Consider the following 15,697-nt stretch of genomic DNA (forward strand, 5'->3'; position numbering starts at 1 on the left):
CGGTCGCAGCGACCACTGCCACGACCCCCAGCAGAGCGACGAGCAGCAGCTTCATTTTTGTCTTCTTCCCGTCAGTTAGGACTGGCTTGGAGAAACGTGGATAACCAAAATCCAGTGAAGACGGTGGACGTACAAGCAAAGTCGTGGCCAGCGTGGTGGTTTCTTCTTAAGTCTGCATGGTACAGCCTTGACTTCTATCTTCGGGTTTCTCTTTCATCGTGAAGTGGTTAGAACACAGTTTGAAGAGTGACATACATCCATTCGTGAGCACACTTGTTCTGAATGTGCTAAAGCGGTCTGGTTTGTGTGTTCCATTGAGACAGACATCATTCACGATGACCCATCCTCGGTAAAGTCTCTGGGCATAGGGAGCGTCGTGAGGTCCATTGCGTTGATCGTGGACCTTGTGGACTCTCAGCATGTCCCTGCCAAGCAGAAGTCAAATCTGTGTCCCGTGATCCAATGGCACGATGAACTCTGCTATGGGCTTCAGGTGTGGGTGGTGACGTGCGACTTCAGGCGTGGGAATCTTACTCCTGTTGTCCGGTATCTCATTGCACTCTATCACCGTAGGAAGGAGTAGCTTCATGGTGCTATCCATGGTTTCCACCATGAGGCCACTCGCTTTTCTTTCCGCTGTTTCCATCAGTCCTGAGCATGTTCTGATCGTGTATGGAAAGGAATTCCCACATACACTTAGCTGATTAAAGAACTCTGACCTTGCCAAAGACTTGTTGCTCTGATCGTCCATTATGGCGTATATCCTTACTGCCCTTTCAGGATGTCCTTTGGGATACACTCGGACGAGTCATATCTTTAAGCAAGATTTTTCTTTGACGCCTTCTCCACATACGTCTGTGCATTTGGTTGTGACTGTCGAAGTGGATGCGGCGGTCTCACCTTGCTCCCCGCTGTGCTCTGCTTCGGGATCGGAAGCCTTAATGCCACTGGGTTTGGAGTAAAATGTGTACAGAGCAGTTGCGTGTTTGTCGCTGCCACATTCCTCGCACTTGATATCTGCCTTGCAATTCCTTGCAAGGTGGTTTGTAGAAGCACAGTATTTGAAACACAATTCAAATTCCTTCAACATATTCTTCCACTCTTCCAATGCTTCCTCCTGAACTCACAGCATTTCTGGAGGGAGTGAAGTTCATCATGCAATGGGCATTGCCTTTTTGGATCTTCTATCTTTTTCTTTGTGATGGTTGCCTGGACGGAGTTTACGAATATCGTAGGAGAGACCTCAATCTTGTGTACAGAAATTGGCACTCTCGCTGTTCCTCGTCTCGCCGTTGCTCTTTTTCGATTTTTGGGAGATCTGGACTGGAGATCCCCGTGGTGCCAAACATGAAACTCGGATCATTTCTGGTCCGAGCCAGTTTGCAGATAAACCTTGAGAAAAACGAGAATGGGGGGGGAATGCAACCTGATGCTCTAACTTGTATGTTGAACCCTTTGTTCTCCATTTCTCCTGCATGTCGAATGGCAATTTTTCTACGATGGGGCTCACTCCATGGTAGGTATTCAGGCAAGTAGGGGTCAGCCTGGGCTGATTCAAGCTCCATCAGAAGATCTCCAAGCTCTCATAACATTTTATTGTCTCGACCAAAGATTTTTGGAAAGTTCTGCAACTTCTTGAAGATAGCCTTCTCAATGGTTTCTGGGCTACCATAGCACTCCTCGGCTTCTCCCACACCGCATGCAGGCTTGATGCAGGGTCGTCCATGTTTGCTGACCTGATCCTCTTTGCATCTTCTGCAGATTCCTTTTCTAACCATTTCACCAACAGGTCGATTTCTTCACTTGCAGAGACGTCTGCATTTCTGATTGCATTCTTGAAGGAAGATCTCCAGGCTCAATAGTTCTTAGAGTGGTCATCCAACTTTACGAGTCCTGTGTTGATTAGTTCACGGTGAGCAAAGTCCCCTATACCTGCTGATCCAGGGTGTGTCCATACTGGCGCTTGTGAGATTCCATTATTGGCTGTATTGCCTTGCATGCTGTGATTCACGATGGCGTTGGATTGTGGGCCCAAACAGTTTTGATCACGTTGGTTTGATCCCTTTGTGTGACTGTCTGGAATGTGGGTCTGACTTGATGCATCCTTGTCTGGCCCCACGTGTGCGATGCCGAGTCGGCGACTAACTGCCAGGGCAGTGTATGCATTTCCACCATTCCCATAGACATCATTCATGTTCACTTGGCATGGAGGTGGCGATGTCTCGACATCCACCTTTTGCTCAGTATCGGTTGGTGGAGGAGCATTGGTTTCATTGTTCAGACCAGTCCAATATATAATTTTTGGTTAGTTGGTCACGGTCCTTGACATGCATCTGAGTGTCAAACTCACTCCAATTCTCTTCCTTATCCAGATTGGCTGCTGCTTCGAGCACCTCTGCCTGGGCCTTTGCAGCAGCTGCTTTTTTGAGTTGTAGGGTGCTTAACTTAGCATGCAGCTCAATTTCCTTCCGCGTGGCAGTAGCCACGAATAAACTCTGTTGCTCTTCAAGCTCTGCTTTCTTCTGGTGCAGCAGTAGCCACTAATGTCTCTTCCAGCTCTGCTTCCTTACGAAGCGAGGCAGCTGTTGCTATGCTCTCTTGCTTTGCTTTCTTCGGCGCGGCAGCAGTTGCTATGCTTGCTTCTTCTTGTATGCGGGCTTTTTAGATTAGCATGGCTTCCTCTTCAGCGATATAGGAGATACGGACGTTTGCTGCTTCTGCTGCTGCACGTGTCTGAGCTGCTGCCATACTGGTAGATGATATCTGTGAGTGTTCTGAGCCTTTAGATCTTGTGGTGGACTTGTGTAATAAAGCACTTCGACGACGATCTGTAGTTTGTCTTTGTTATTTATTTACAGTTGGACAGCTCCGCGTTCTCCTGACATCAACACCGCTCCACCTCATTCCGCGGCGTAAGTTGTTGTTTGTTCCACGCACGGCTCGCTCACGCTCCCCACTCCTGTGCGCCGCTGGCAGATGGCGCACAAGGAGACAGCTTCCGGCCCGCCACGTGGCCGCTGGCGTTCCGGAGGCGCGAGACGTGATCCCGCTTCTAGACTCCACACACTGACCACGAGCCCCTTTCTGCTTCCCCTTATAACCCCTCACCTACGTCACCAAGCCCTGCCTATAGCCACGCCCCCTCACGAACCTTCTCGATGGTTACCCACAAGTACCCTTGAGCTCCGCCCTTGAACTTTGGCCCAATTTCGCATCCATCTAATTGCAGGGGCGGTTTCTTCATTAGGGCGATTGGGCGACGCACCACCAATGTCATTCAACCACAGAGTCACGCTAGCCGTCACTGTGCCTCTGGATATAGTCCAATCAGCGTCATGTCACGTTCTGTGGAGTACCGCCTCTTTTTGGGCGATTTCACTCCGGCTGAGAATCGCCCAGAGTGTTCCCATAGACTTACATTCAAAGATGTTTTTTTTCGAACGGGGGGCGCTGCAATGCATTCTCTATGGCTTCCGGGAGGGCTCGCACTAACGTGCTTACGTCATCATACGTAAGCACGTTTCACTCAACAATTTTATTTGTCGCCACCTAGTGAAATCTTTAATAAAATAAACTTGAGTGGATTGTATTAATAGTGAGTATAGAAACAAACAAGATGTATTGTAAGAGTCACTTTAATTTTCATTAATATTAAAGAAGTGAAGTTGCCTTTACATGCTTAAGCTGTTAATTTATCCTTTGCATGGGTGGACCTTATCCTTATAAATCATCCAGACATTTGCCCCCCCTGAGAGATTTTGCAGGAGCCGCCACTGTCTAATTGGCTAATGGCTGAAGCGGCGGAGCCTATCCCACCGATCAGCGACTGTCGGTGAACTCTCGTATTACATCACCCCCCCCCCCCCCAGGGTAAAAGACTAGCCCTCCTGACTAGGAACGAGGCAATGCACAATACGAGAGACACTGAGAATGAAGAATAACATAACAACAATAATAAGATGCATAACGAACGCATTAGGCAAGGTAAGTAAGAGTAACAATCAACGAAAGGGAACAGATTTTGAACGGGTACACGATGCCGGCCCATCCCCTGCAGCAGCACGAGGCCCCGCCGGTTTCAACCCAGCAGGAGGCGGAAGAGTGGTAGGATCAGCATCCGTCGCAGTAGAGGAAGGCCAGGATGGAGCGGGGTTGTCAGCAGCCGGGGCATTCAGGGCCTGCGAGTCTGTGGAGGCAAAACAGGCCCCTTTTGGGGATCAACTGGCAACCAAGGTGGCACATCAGACGCATCAGACCCCGGCAGAGTAGTCAATGGGGATGAAGGATCAACGTGCAGAGCAAAGAAGGTTTTCAACCGAGACGTGTGGACGTACCAACGGTGCGAACCCGCCCGGATACGCACGCATTGAGGGTTGCGTATGTCTATCAATTCGACAGGCCCTTGCCATGGCCTGTGCAGCTTGGGAGAAGTATCCACCAGCACCTGGGGGCAATGGAGCCAGGCCCGGTTGCGCACAGCCCACGGCATGTCACGACGCGACCGACGAGCACAACGCTCGTTATGGGCCTGGGTTTTGGCCGTGGCAATTCGTGCCGCCTACCGTGCTTCTGTGACACGGCGAACGGAATCACGGACATGTTCTGAGAGGGTCAGCGCGGGCCCCTTAGTGGGCACTCCCAGTTGTACGCCAATTGGTGGCACGTTCTCCCGATCGTACATGACGAAGAACGGCGAGTATCCCGTAGAGGCATGCAGGGCCATACGGTAGGCAGAAAGCACGCTAGGAATTTTGATTCAAAGCTTTCGTGACTGCAGGGATTCATATTCTTGGTTCTTTCGGTAGAAGGGAAACAATAAAATAAAAAAAAATATATAAAACAATACATTTTTCACGACGTTTCGACTACAACACAAGCAATCATCATCAGGTGTGAAAAACACAGCAAGAATTTTTTTTAAAAAGTGGCGCTTTTTTCTTAACGTTACCACCACGGATAGCGATTTTGGCAGTTGTTCAGATGGACGTGTTCAGAAAATAGGAGGGTGGAGAGGAAGAGAATGGAATGCGGTCTGAAAGTCACCGTAAGCGTGACACTGCTTAACCAATACATACTTCACTTGGAATGGAACTTTCTACAAACAAACTGAGGGCACCCCAATGGGCTCCCCACTATCTCCGGTTGTAGCCAACGTTTTCATGTAGAAATTTGAGACTGATGCCATCCAGACTGCCACTCTACACCCAACCTTATGGAAGAGGTACGTGGATGATACTTTTGTCATCTGGCCACATGGCCGGCCTGTTCTAGACCAATTCCTCGAGCACATCAATTCCATACACCCAGTCATCAGATTTACCATAGAAGTCGAAAAAGATGGCAGGCTACCTTTTTTGGATGTCCTAATAAAAAAGAGACCTGATGGTCCAATGAGCCACTCTGTCTACAGGAAAGCTACCCATATGGATGCTTACCTGAAACCGGATTCCCACCACCATCCATCCCAGAAGAATTCCCTCATCAAGACTCTGCACCATAGAGCCCAATGCATCTCCGACCAGGAACACATTGCCAGTGAACTCAAGCACGTACACCAAGCTCTTAAGGCTAATGGTTACTCCGACTACACAATCCGCAAAGCCATCACTCCAACCATGAAGAAGGACCCTCTTGAGGAGCCATTAAAAACCATCACCTTACCCTACATTGCGGGGGTCACAAAAAAGATATCCAAAATCCTGAATAAACACAAGATCCAGGTCCGATTCAACACATTACATAAAATCCATCTGTAAAAAATGTGATGTACAGTACCCTGGCGTCTACAAACTGAGTTGCCTCTGTGGTAGTAGTTACATTGGAGAAACCAAACGACATGTATCGGACCGTATCCGTGAACACAAAGCAGACCTAAAACACGGTAGGACCAACACCTCGGCCGTGGCAGATCACTGTTATAATTCAGTGGACTCACATGACATTGACATCTCCAAGACAGAGGTTCTCTGCAAGCCATCTGGCTACCATGAGAGATTCGTTCATGAAGCTGTCCACATATACAAACACAGAGACAATTTCAACTGAGAAGATGGATTCTGGCTTAGCAATCATTGGAAGGATTTGATAAACCATTTCGGGTCTTAATTAATTGTGTTCATGCTTACGGTGACTTTCAGACCGCATTCCATTCTCTTCCTCTCCCCCTCCTCTTTTCTGAACATAGATGGACTCGTCCATCTGAACAACTGCCAAAATCGCTGTCCGTGGTGCTAACGTTAAGAAAAAAACGCCACTTTTTTTAATTTTTTCTTGCTGTGTTTTTCACACCTGATGATGATTGCTTGTGTTTCAATCGAAACGTCGTGAAAATTGTATTGTTTTATAATTGTATTATTTTATTGTTTCCTTTCTACGTGACTTTACCGAAAGAACCACACTAGGAATGTGAAGGTCCCAGTTGGCCTGCTTTTCGCTCACAGTGTGACAAAGCATGGCAGACAAGGTACGGTTCAATCGTTCTACCATTCCATCCGTCTGCGGGTGGTAAGGCGAAGTGCGTGTCTTTTTGGTGCTCAAAGCATCACACACATTACGCAGCAACTTGGATGAGAAGTTTCGGACTTGGTCCGTAAGCAACCATTCCGGCGCACCTTTGTTCATCACGTAACCATTCAAAAATGTATCCGTGATGGACGATGCTGATTGATCAGGCAAGGGCCAAGCCATCGGCCAACGCGAAAAATATTACACCCCCACTAACAAGAATTTGTTACCCCTGGCGGTAGGAGGAAACGGGCCGAGAATATCGAGAGCCACCAGTTCATTAATCCGCATAATCTTAATATATTTCAAGGGTGGAATATATTGCTGGCGCGGTGGTTTCCACCGAGCGCATTCGGGGCAGCCCTGAATAGATTTGGCAACATCGGCTGTCATGCCGAGCCAAAATAAATCTCTTTGCATCGTGAGTAAGGTTTTCTGCACGCCGAGGTGCAACAATTTTTCGGCGTGTAGCGCCCGAATCAGCTCGTGCCGAAGCGCGACGGGAACCACCAGATGCCAACGGCCCAAAAGATCATCCCTCCACATCAATAACCCATTCTGGAAGGTAGCCTGTTGGGAGTCGTCCTTGGACGAGGCGACCCGTGATCCGTTAACCCGACATCGCATATCCATACCGAGCGCGGCAGGTTCAACGCACTGTCAGCCGGCTCCGGCCCGGCATGGCCCGCGGAGTCCGCCACCACGGACATGACAGGCCGAGGGGGCTGAGGGAGAACCATTAACTGATTAGTGCCTGACGCGCATGCGCAAGGGAAGCCCTGCGGCAACCTGGAGAGCGCATCTGCATTACCGTGGCGAGAACCCTTACGGTAGCATATGTCAAAGAATTCCTGTAACGTCTCAAGCCATCGCGACAGCTGGCCAGATGGTTGTTCGATCTTTAAGGAGTATTGCAGAGCAGCATGGTCAGTGCATACAATACATTTTTTTCTGTACAGGTAAGGACGATATTGGCGAACGAAATTGATGATCGCCAATAGTTCCCTGCACGTAACACAGTAGCGAGTCTCCGCTGGAGAGAGAACACAGCTACCATATGCCACCACCCTTTCTGCGCCATTTTTACACTGAGACAAAACGGCACCAATGCCCGTATCGCTGGCGTCAGTGTCCAGGATAAAGGGCAATGAAAAGTCAGGATAATCAAGTGTCGGCATGGTCGCCAATCTATCCCGGACGGTTCTAAATGCCAGCTTCCCGGTCAGAACGTGCAGAGGCCTCGCGATGGTAGCAAAATTCGGAATGAAACGACGGTAGTAGGACGCGAACCCGACAAACCGATGCACATCCCCCACTAAATTGGGGGTTCGCTAGTCATGGACGCAAGAGGTTTTGTCTGGGTCCATGGCGACACCGTCGGAGCTGACAATGTGACCTAAGTAACGCACAGAGCGTTGCAGAAGATGACACTTCTTAGGCTTGAATTTAAGATTAGCGGAACGCATCCTGTCGAAAACAGCCTTCAATCGCTGAAGGTGTTCCTCGAACGTACGGCTGAATACAATAACATCGTCTAAGTATATGAGACATGTGTCCCATTGCAACCTGGCCAAAACCAGCTCCATCAAGTGCTGGAACATGGCGGGAGCGGCGTTCAGCCCGATAGGAAGGCAGTTAAATTGAAACAGGCCTTGAGGCATACGGAATGTCGTCTTTGGTCTTGAAGAATCATCGAGGGGCAGCTGCCAAAAGCCCGACGAGAGATCGAGTGTGGAAAAGTATTTCGCTCCTGACAAGGCATCGAGGGAATCGTCCATCCGTGGCAGAGGGTACGCATCTGCCACAGATACCTTATTTAGCCTACGAAAGTCAACACAAAACTGGAGGCTACCATCTTTTTTCTTAACGAGCACAACAGGAGCGCCCCAAGGGCTATTAGATGGCGAAATTATGTCAGCGGCGAGCATCTCATCCACCGCGCAGCGCACATGGTCCCTCTCTGAGGGACTCATGCGGTGTGTGTTCATCCGTATCGGGCTCGCCTCACCGGTGTCAATGTGGTGGGACAAAAGCGATGTGCGACCCAAATCAAAATCGTTCCTGCTAAATACGTCAGCGTAGTCAGACAACAGCGCCCGCAGCGCACTACGTTGCTCAATAGCCAACGATTAATTTTACTGGCACAATTCTGCGATCCACTGATCGTCGGAATTAGCACTCTAATCCACTGCCAATATTTGCAGTCTGTTGGGAGTCGCCAATATGTGTAGTCGGCCCTCCTCGTGATCCGTAAACACGGTAATGGCGTGAGCCAAAACCGTACCGGCCAGGACCAAAATGCCTTCCGGACTCCTGTTCGAAACTTGCAAAAACGGGGCCTGACCGGCCCGGACAATCATCTGAGCAGCCACAAGAGAAAGACTCTTGGTGGCGGTGTTGGACGGGGACAGCAGAACCCCTGCTGACGTGTCTTCTTCATCAAAACGTTTCCGATATCGTAATGGAACGAGCATTTGAGTGCCCGGAGGAATCTCCACCGTGACATCTGCAAGCGCCTGCACGGCGACGCATGGCGATGGACGACTCAACGGGGATGGCAAAAAAAACATTTTCCACCCTTCTGGCAACTCCAGACAGCCTTGATTAACAAGAATTTTAACGGGAATTTTACGAAGAAAGTCGGTGCTCAACAAGCAGGGCACCGCCAAGGACCTTGAAATCAAGACCGTCCCCGACGCAGCTACATTACCAATGGCGACATGAACCTCTACTTGTCCGATGATGCCCACACTCCCCCCATTACCAGCAATACACGCATCGAAAGCCGGCCGCACACGCGAAGCAGGAATAGACAGGAGGTGGAAGATGACGTCGTATATAATAGTCGCCGACGCGCCGGTGTCCACTAATATCCGAACGTCCACCCCCTGTATAGTACCCGGCACCGTAGAGGATCCCGCCGTAGCCGCCACAACATGGCGCGCCAATTTCCTCCATTGAGTGATTGTACGCGGCGAACCCTCAACGGCACCGTGTGAGTTGCAAACCGATGGAACATTACACGCGTCGGAAGATGCATGAGGTGTCAATATATGCCCGGTGTCTGATGCGTGCCGACTTGCCTGGCCGGGGTCACGGTCCGTCCATGGAGGTGACGCCAAAGATGGAGTCACGGGAGGCAGTGGAGGACGGGGATGACTCCGACAGTCACGCGCGAAGTGGCCCATCTGGCCACACTTGAAGCACGTCGTCCCAGCCCGCCAGGCAGCCCCATCGCCATCCCCACGCGGCGTCGAGGCCCCGTCCCGACGCCCCACCGGTCTCCGTCGCAACACCCAGCGAAGTGCGGCGGCGGCCAGGTCTTCGACTCCCGCGTAGTCCGGAATGTGGACAACTCGAGATGGCGCCCATCCAAACAGCTCACCATCCTTGGCAAGGTCTCCCGTCCAGGCGGCTATCTGCGCCCAATGGCGCAAGTTGTCTTTGGCATCGAGGCACCTGGCGGCCCACTGGGATGTCAGTGGCTCGTGGCCGCACACAGGCAGCGAGATACCCATTTCCTTGGATAACTCCAACATCCTCGCCAGAATCAGAGGGTCAAGTACATCAGGCGTGGTGTCGGGGTAAGCGGCCATTGCGAGCACCAACAGAGCCCCGCGGTAGGCAAGGGGAGACTCGTTGGTCCCCCGTCGACAATGCATGAACTTCCTCTGAGCGTCCGACGGTGGTTCATAAACTTCCGCCATCTCGGCGAACGCGGCCTTCAACGTCTTTTTCTTCTCCGAGGGAATGGAGCGGAACACCGCCAACGATACGTCATCGAGAAGAGTAGGCAAGGCGTCCAATGCCTACTCCTCCGTCCACCGCACTGAACGAAAAGAGGATTCGAACTGCCAAGTAAAAGCACTCCAGTCGCCACCCGCGACAAATTCCTTGATGTTGGGAAGGCGATGGCTGCGTCCCGCGCCACTATCCTTGGGCGATGCTGCCTCCGCCGTCCGAGCACCACGCGGCTCTGGCTCTGACTGAGGAGGTGGCTGGTTGAGAGCTCCAAGAAGAATATATTGTTACTGTCTCAGCCTCACTGTGTGCTGCATTGCACCACTATCCGAGTAATTAACCTCCTATTCAATAAACTTTTAGAGCCAGGGTGAACATCCGATTCCAAGGTAAAACTGATGGAAAAACACAGCACAAAATACAGCATCTGTTAATACTTGAGTAGTGACATTGGGGATGTCACTGTGTGGTGCCGGCCCGGGAGGGCTGTGGCGTGCGATGTACTTACATCGCGGACAGCATCGTGTGTGTTGCTGAGTGAGGCCGGCTTTAGCAGAGGACGGCGTGCGATGCACCGTCATCACGTACGCCCCATAGGTGGGTGTAGTACCAGCCCTAGCGGGGCTTGGTGAGCGCTGGGATAGCCCGAGCACCACGCATGGCGTGCAGTGCGAGCTCCCACAAGGGGGAGCGGGAGAGTGTCAGCCCACGAACAGGGTTGCCCCGGGCCATGGCACTCTGGTTGACCCCGTAGGCACATGATCCGGAGTGTCCACAGAGAGGCCCCCAGGTGGAGGGGGGCTAGGGGGTGATCACGTGTTCGGGGAGAGCTCTCGAGAGGGATCGAGAGGGAGCTAGAATGCTCGCGAAGGTGTGGCGAGGCCGAGGGCGGAGCCGGCCCCGACCCGGGAGGATATAAGGTGGGTCCCTGAGAGGGACCGGGGTCGCTTCATTCTACAAGCTGGAAGCTCCATGTCCTACGTCTGAAGAGGCACCAACACATAGCTGTAACTCCTGTGTGTAGTGTGGTTAGCTGGGTGGTCACCACCCTACGCTGTATCTGGTAAAGGGGCAGTTACCCCTTTGTATATACGTGTTGTGAATAAATGTGTTGCCTCTGAAGAATAACATCTGCGACTCAGTTGGACTCAGTACACCTGCAATATCATTACATTGAATGAACACTGAAACATCATAACATTGCCTTAGATAGCATGAATCTCAACAATAGGGCCTGGATGGACCAGGCACCTACATTAGCACTGAATAGCTATAAAACAAGATAATAAGCTACCGTGTTAAATAAGGTTACTTTGTGTAATCACCATACTACAGCCTAAATGTACAGTGCTGCATATAACACTGAACTGTGGATGAGATACTTCCTTGATTTAAAGCTTTCGTGACTGCAGGAATCCATACACAAGCGTCCGTCACCTGATGACGGATGCTTGTGTTGCATCCGAAACGTCGTGATTTATTTTATTTTATACCTACGTGACTTTACCGAAAGAACCAATGAGTATGATGAGATACTTCTTCATCCTTGCTCTCAAGATCGCATTAAAGTTACATGGGCACAAGTTTGGCTCGCCTTATCCAATTACAAATAACTTTCACAATAATGCAAGTGGCAGGCTTCGTTGTTAACGAGGCCTCATATCATAACAATTTAACAGCATCATAAAGGCATTTACAGCATTATAACGGCAATCCTAACATAACAGCATTCCCAGCATTATAATAACATAAACGAACGTACAGACGCTTCTTAAAGTCCCACAATGAACAGATGCACCTGTCTTCACTGAGACGCTATTTGAGCCTCCATTTTGTACTCTGTGTAATGGCTGACACACCTGCCTCGTGGCTGAGAGAACCTTAAATCGTAACTTCCTGGTCACGTGACCAAACAACACCATATCATGAAGTTCCTGTGTAAACACACCCCCATATCTGCCATGGGGCAGAACATGAGTTTTGGTCATTTCTGTGAGCGTCTTAATTACTATAAGAAAGGTAAAAGCGGGAGGGATCGCAAGTCAAGCTGTCATGAGTCAGGGGGTGACCTATACAACAAAACCAACTGCATCCTACGAGGCAAAGCCCACCGTCAAACTCGCCTGTCATAATCTTTGTTTTTGGTCACAATTATTTCAAATCTGCCTAACATGTTTTCCGTGATGCTGTGATATGTACGAAATAAGATCTGCGATAATCGTGTCAACCGGGTTTTGTCGGCCGAATGTCATTCATGTCGTGATTATCGCTTATAACGTTCCATCTTTTCCTTACAAAAATATGTGTTAAGTGGCACACATAAAAAGCTTTCGATTAATAACTCTGCCTGTTAAAGTTAGTGCTTTGCAAAACTTTTTCAGAGTAGACGGGTGTTACGTCAACATAGTCGTGGGTCGTGTAATATAATCCTTGTGTAACTGACATCTTTTGTGTGTGTGTGTTATACGCGTTATAGGTTACAAAGTTTCAATGATTGGGTGAACTATAGTTAAACGTTGATTTGAAGCTTTCGTGACTGCAGGAATCCATACTCTTTGGTTCTTTCGGTAAAGTCACGTAGGTATAAAATTATATAAATCATGACGTTTCGATCACAACACAAGCGACCGTCATCAGGTGGAACAGATACAGCAGGAGAACTGCTGACATAGGAGAAAGAGCTGCTGCAACGAGAGTTTATATAAGATTTTGGTGGGCTCAACCCAAGGGCAAGTGGGCAGAGCTAGAGAAGGAATTTGTACATAAATGTAAATGAGAAAGATTAGCATGTCCATGATTTAATCCCATCTGTAAAGGATGCGATTCCTGACATGCAATACCCTTGTGTCTACAAAATGAGTTGTGTTTGCGGCAGCAGTTACATTGGGGAAACAAAACGCATGTTTCGGACCACATTCGTGAACACAGGCAGATCTGAAACACGGTAGGACCAATACCTCTGCCGTTGCTGATCATTGTTTTAACGTTACGGGCTCACACGAAATTGATTTTTCCAAGACGAAGGTACTCTGCAAACCCACCGGCTATTATCAAAGATTTGTTCATGAAACCATCCAGATATATAAACACCGACACAACTTCAACCGAGAAGATAGATACAAACTGAGCAATCATTGGAAGGACGTTATTAACCAAGTAAAGTCTTAACTGACTGTGATGTTTCCATCCTACCTGCCTATGTCAGCTGTCATTTCCGACTCTCTGAGTACATCACCAGGTTAAATGTCTGTGAAGCGGCCCAGCCACAGGAGGATCCCCGCCACTTCTGGTGGCTGGGACCGTTTCACATTGACATGCTAATCTCTCACATTTACATACAAATTCCTTCTCTAGCTCCGCCCACTTAATCTTGGGTTGAGCCCACCAAAATCCTATATAAACCCTTGTTGCAGCAGCTCTTTCTCATGTCAGCAGTTCTCCTGCTGTATTTGTTCCACCTGATGACGGTCGCTTGTGTTGCGATCGAAACGTCGTGATTTATTTTATTTTATACCTCATGTGACTTTACTGAAAGAACCAAAGAGTATATATGAACGTTTCAGCTTCATTATTACTGGACGCACAGCAAAGCACACACAAAATGATTGGCCAATGAATCGTGCGACGTACAAAGTTACAAGAAAATTATATCGTGATAATCGTGAAATATGATAATTGTTTTTTTACCCTTTAATCTGGCAACAAAACTGACACCTTTATTACGAGGAGTCATGTTTGCGTAGACCACAATACCTGCAGTCATAATGCAAACAAAAAACATAACTCTGATAATGTATGGACTGTCCTTGAAGTTGATTGGTCCACACCCGAGCCAGCTTTCCTTAGAGCCTAGTCTCACATGGGTTGGACCAGATGACGCCAAAAGGCGCACAACTCAAAGACCATGCACCATCAGAGTATGAGAGCTCGGGCTAAGCATTTACACCATTGGTACCTCATTTGCCAGTAAAAAATATGATAATTGTTTTTTTACCCTTTAATCTGGCAACAAAACTGACACCGTTTTACGAGGAGTCATGTTTGCATAGACCACAATACCTGCAGTCATAATGCAAACAAAAAACATAACTCTGATAATGTATGTTATTAGAAGCACGAAATTGGTAGATTAATCAACAAGGTTCGCTTGACCCGCTTTCAGCCACGAGTGGGTGCATACATTCACCGATATGGAAACAGGAAGGTAAAAAACGATCTCTGAACAGAATACCTCATCGCAATCCTTAATCATTGTGATCTATTGAATATCTTCTTGGTTCTTTCGGTAAAGTCACGTAGAAGGGAGATAATAAAATAATAAAAATGAAACTTAATAAAATAATACAATTCTCACGACATTTCAGCCACAACGCAAGCAGCCGTCCTCAGGTGAAGAACAGGTCTGTCGGAAAGAGCGTATGAATGAACACCACCAAGCTTGGCAGAGTATATTTAAGCTGGGTTAGGGGAGGAAGAGCGCCTTGACAAAGGAATTTGCATATCAACAGAGGAATTTAGCATATTTATGGGAAATGCAGATATGGGATTAGTCACTACTTGTGGAATGCGTAGGAGGGGGGGGGGGGTCTCAAAGTCATATTATGCCCGTGCATTATGTAGGATTATCAGCAAGAAAGGGAGGAGGTAGGGTTAGCAGTAATAAAGGGAAGGAATTTTTATAGTAAGGAGCTGTAGCAGCCAAACCACCACGTAAAAAACTAAAATATAAACTACATCAATATCATCAATATACTAAATATACTCTCCAATAAGCTGAGCTACTAACAGTAAGTCATACATTACAATTCTATGTCGCAAAAAATATAATATGCCTCCAGCTAAACTTTTTCCTTACATCACACGGATCTACCCCGTACTATATACTGCCATAGACAAATCCAACATTAAATTATATACTGCATTACTATACACCACCTTAGACTATACTATACATTGACTATACATTGTAATATTACACTATGTATTATTCTACCCACCCTACTGTATACCACACTGCTGTATATTCACTATACAATTACGACACTATATATTACATTATACATTATATTAAACATTACACTTTTATACTGTTAATTATTATTATACAATCTGCTATACACTATACCATTGACCGTCGCGTGAAAGGTACTAAGAGGAAGCAACGAAATATGTCAATGGGAGAGTGGTGAGGGAGACTTGCAGCGGAGCAAAGACTCCATTCCCTGCGGAGAATACAAATGCTAGTGAGTGGACTGTGGTCTGAAAATCACCATAAACGTGAACACAATCCGAAATGGTTTATTACGTCCTTCCAATGATTGCTGAGCCAGAATCCATCTTCTCGGTTGAAATTGTCTCTGTGTTTGTATATGTGGATCGCCTCATGAACGAATCTCTCATGGTAGCCAGATGGCTTGCAGAGAACCTCTGTCTTGGCGAAGTCAATGTCATG

The sequence above is a fragment of the Lampetra planeri genome, chromosome 27 (assembly GCF_965212315.1).
Source record: "Lampetra planeri chromosome 27, kcLamPlan1.2.h2, whole genome shotgun sequence".
NCBI classification, from domain to species: Eukaryota; Metazoa; Chordata; class Hyperoartia; order Petromyzontiformes; family Petromyzontidae; genus Lampetra; species Lampetra planeri.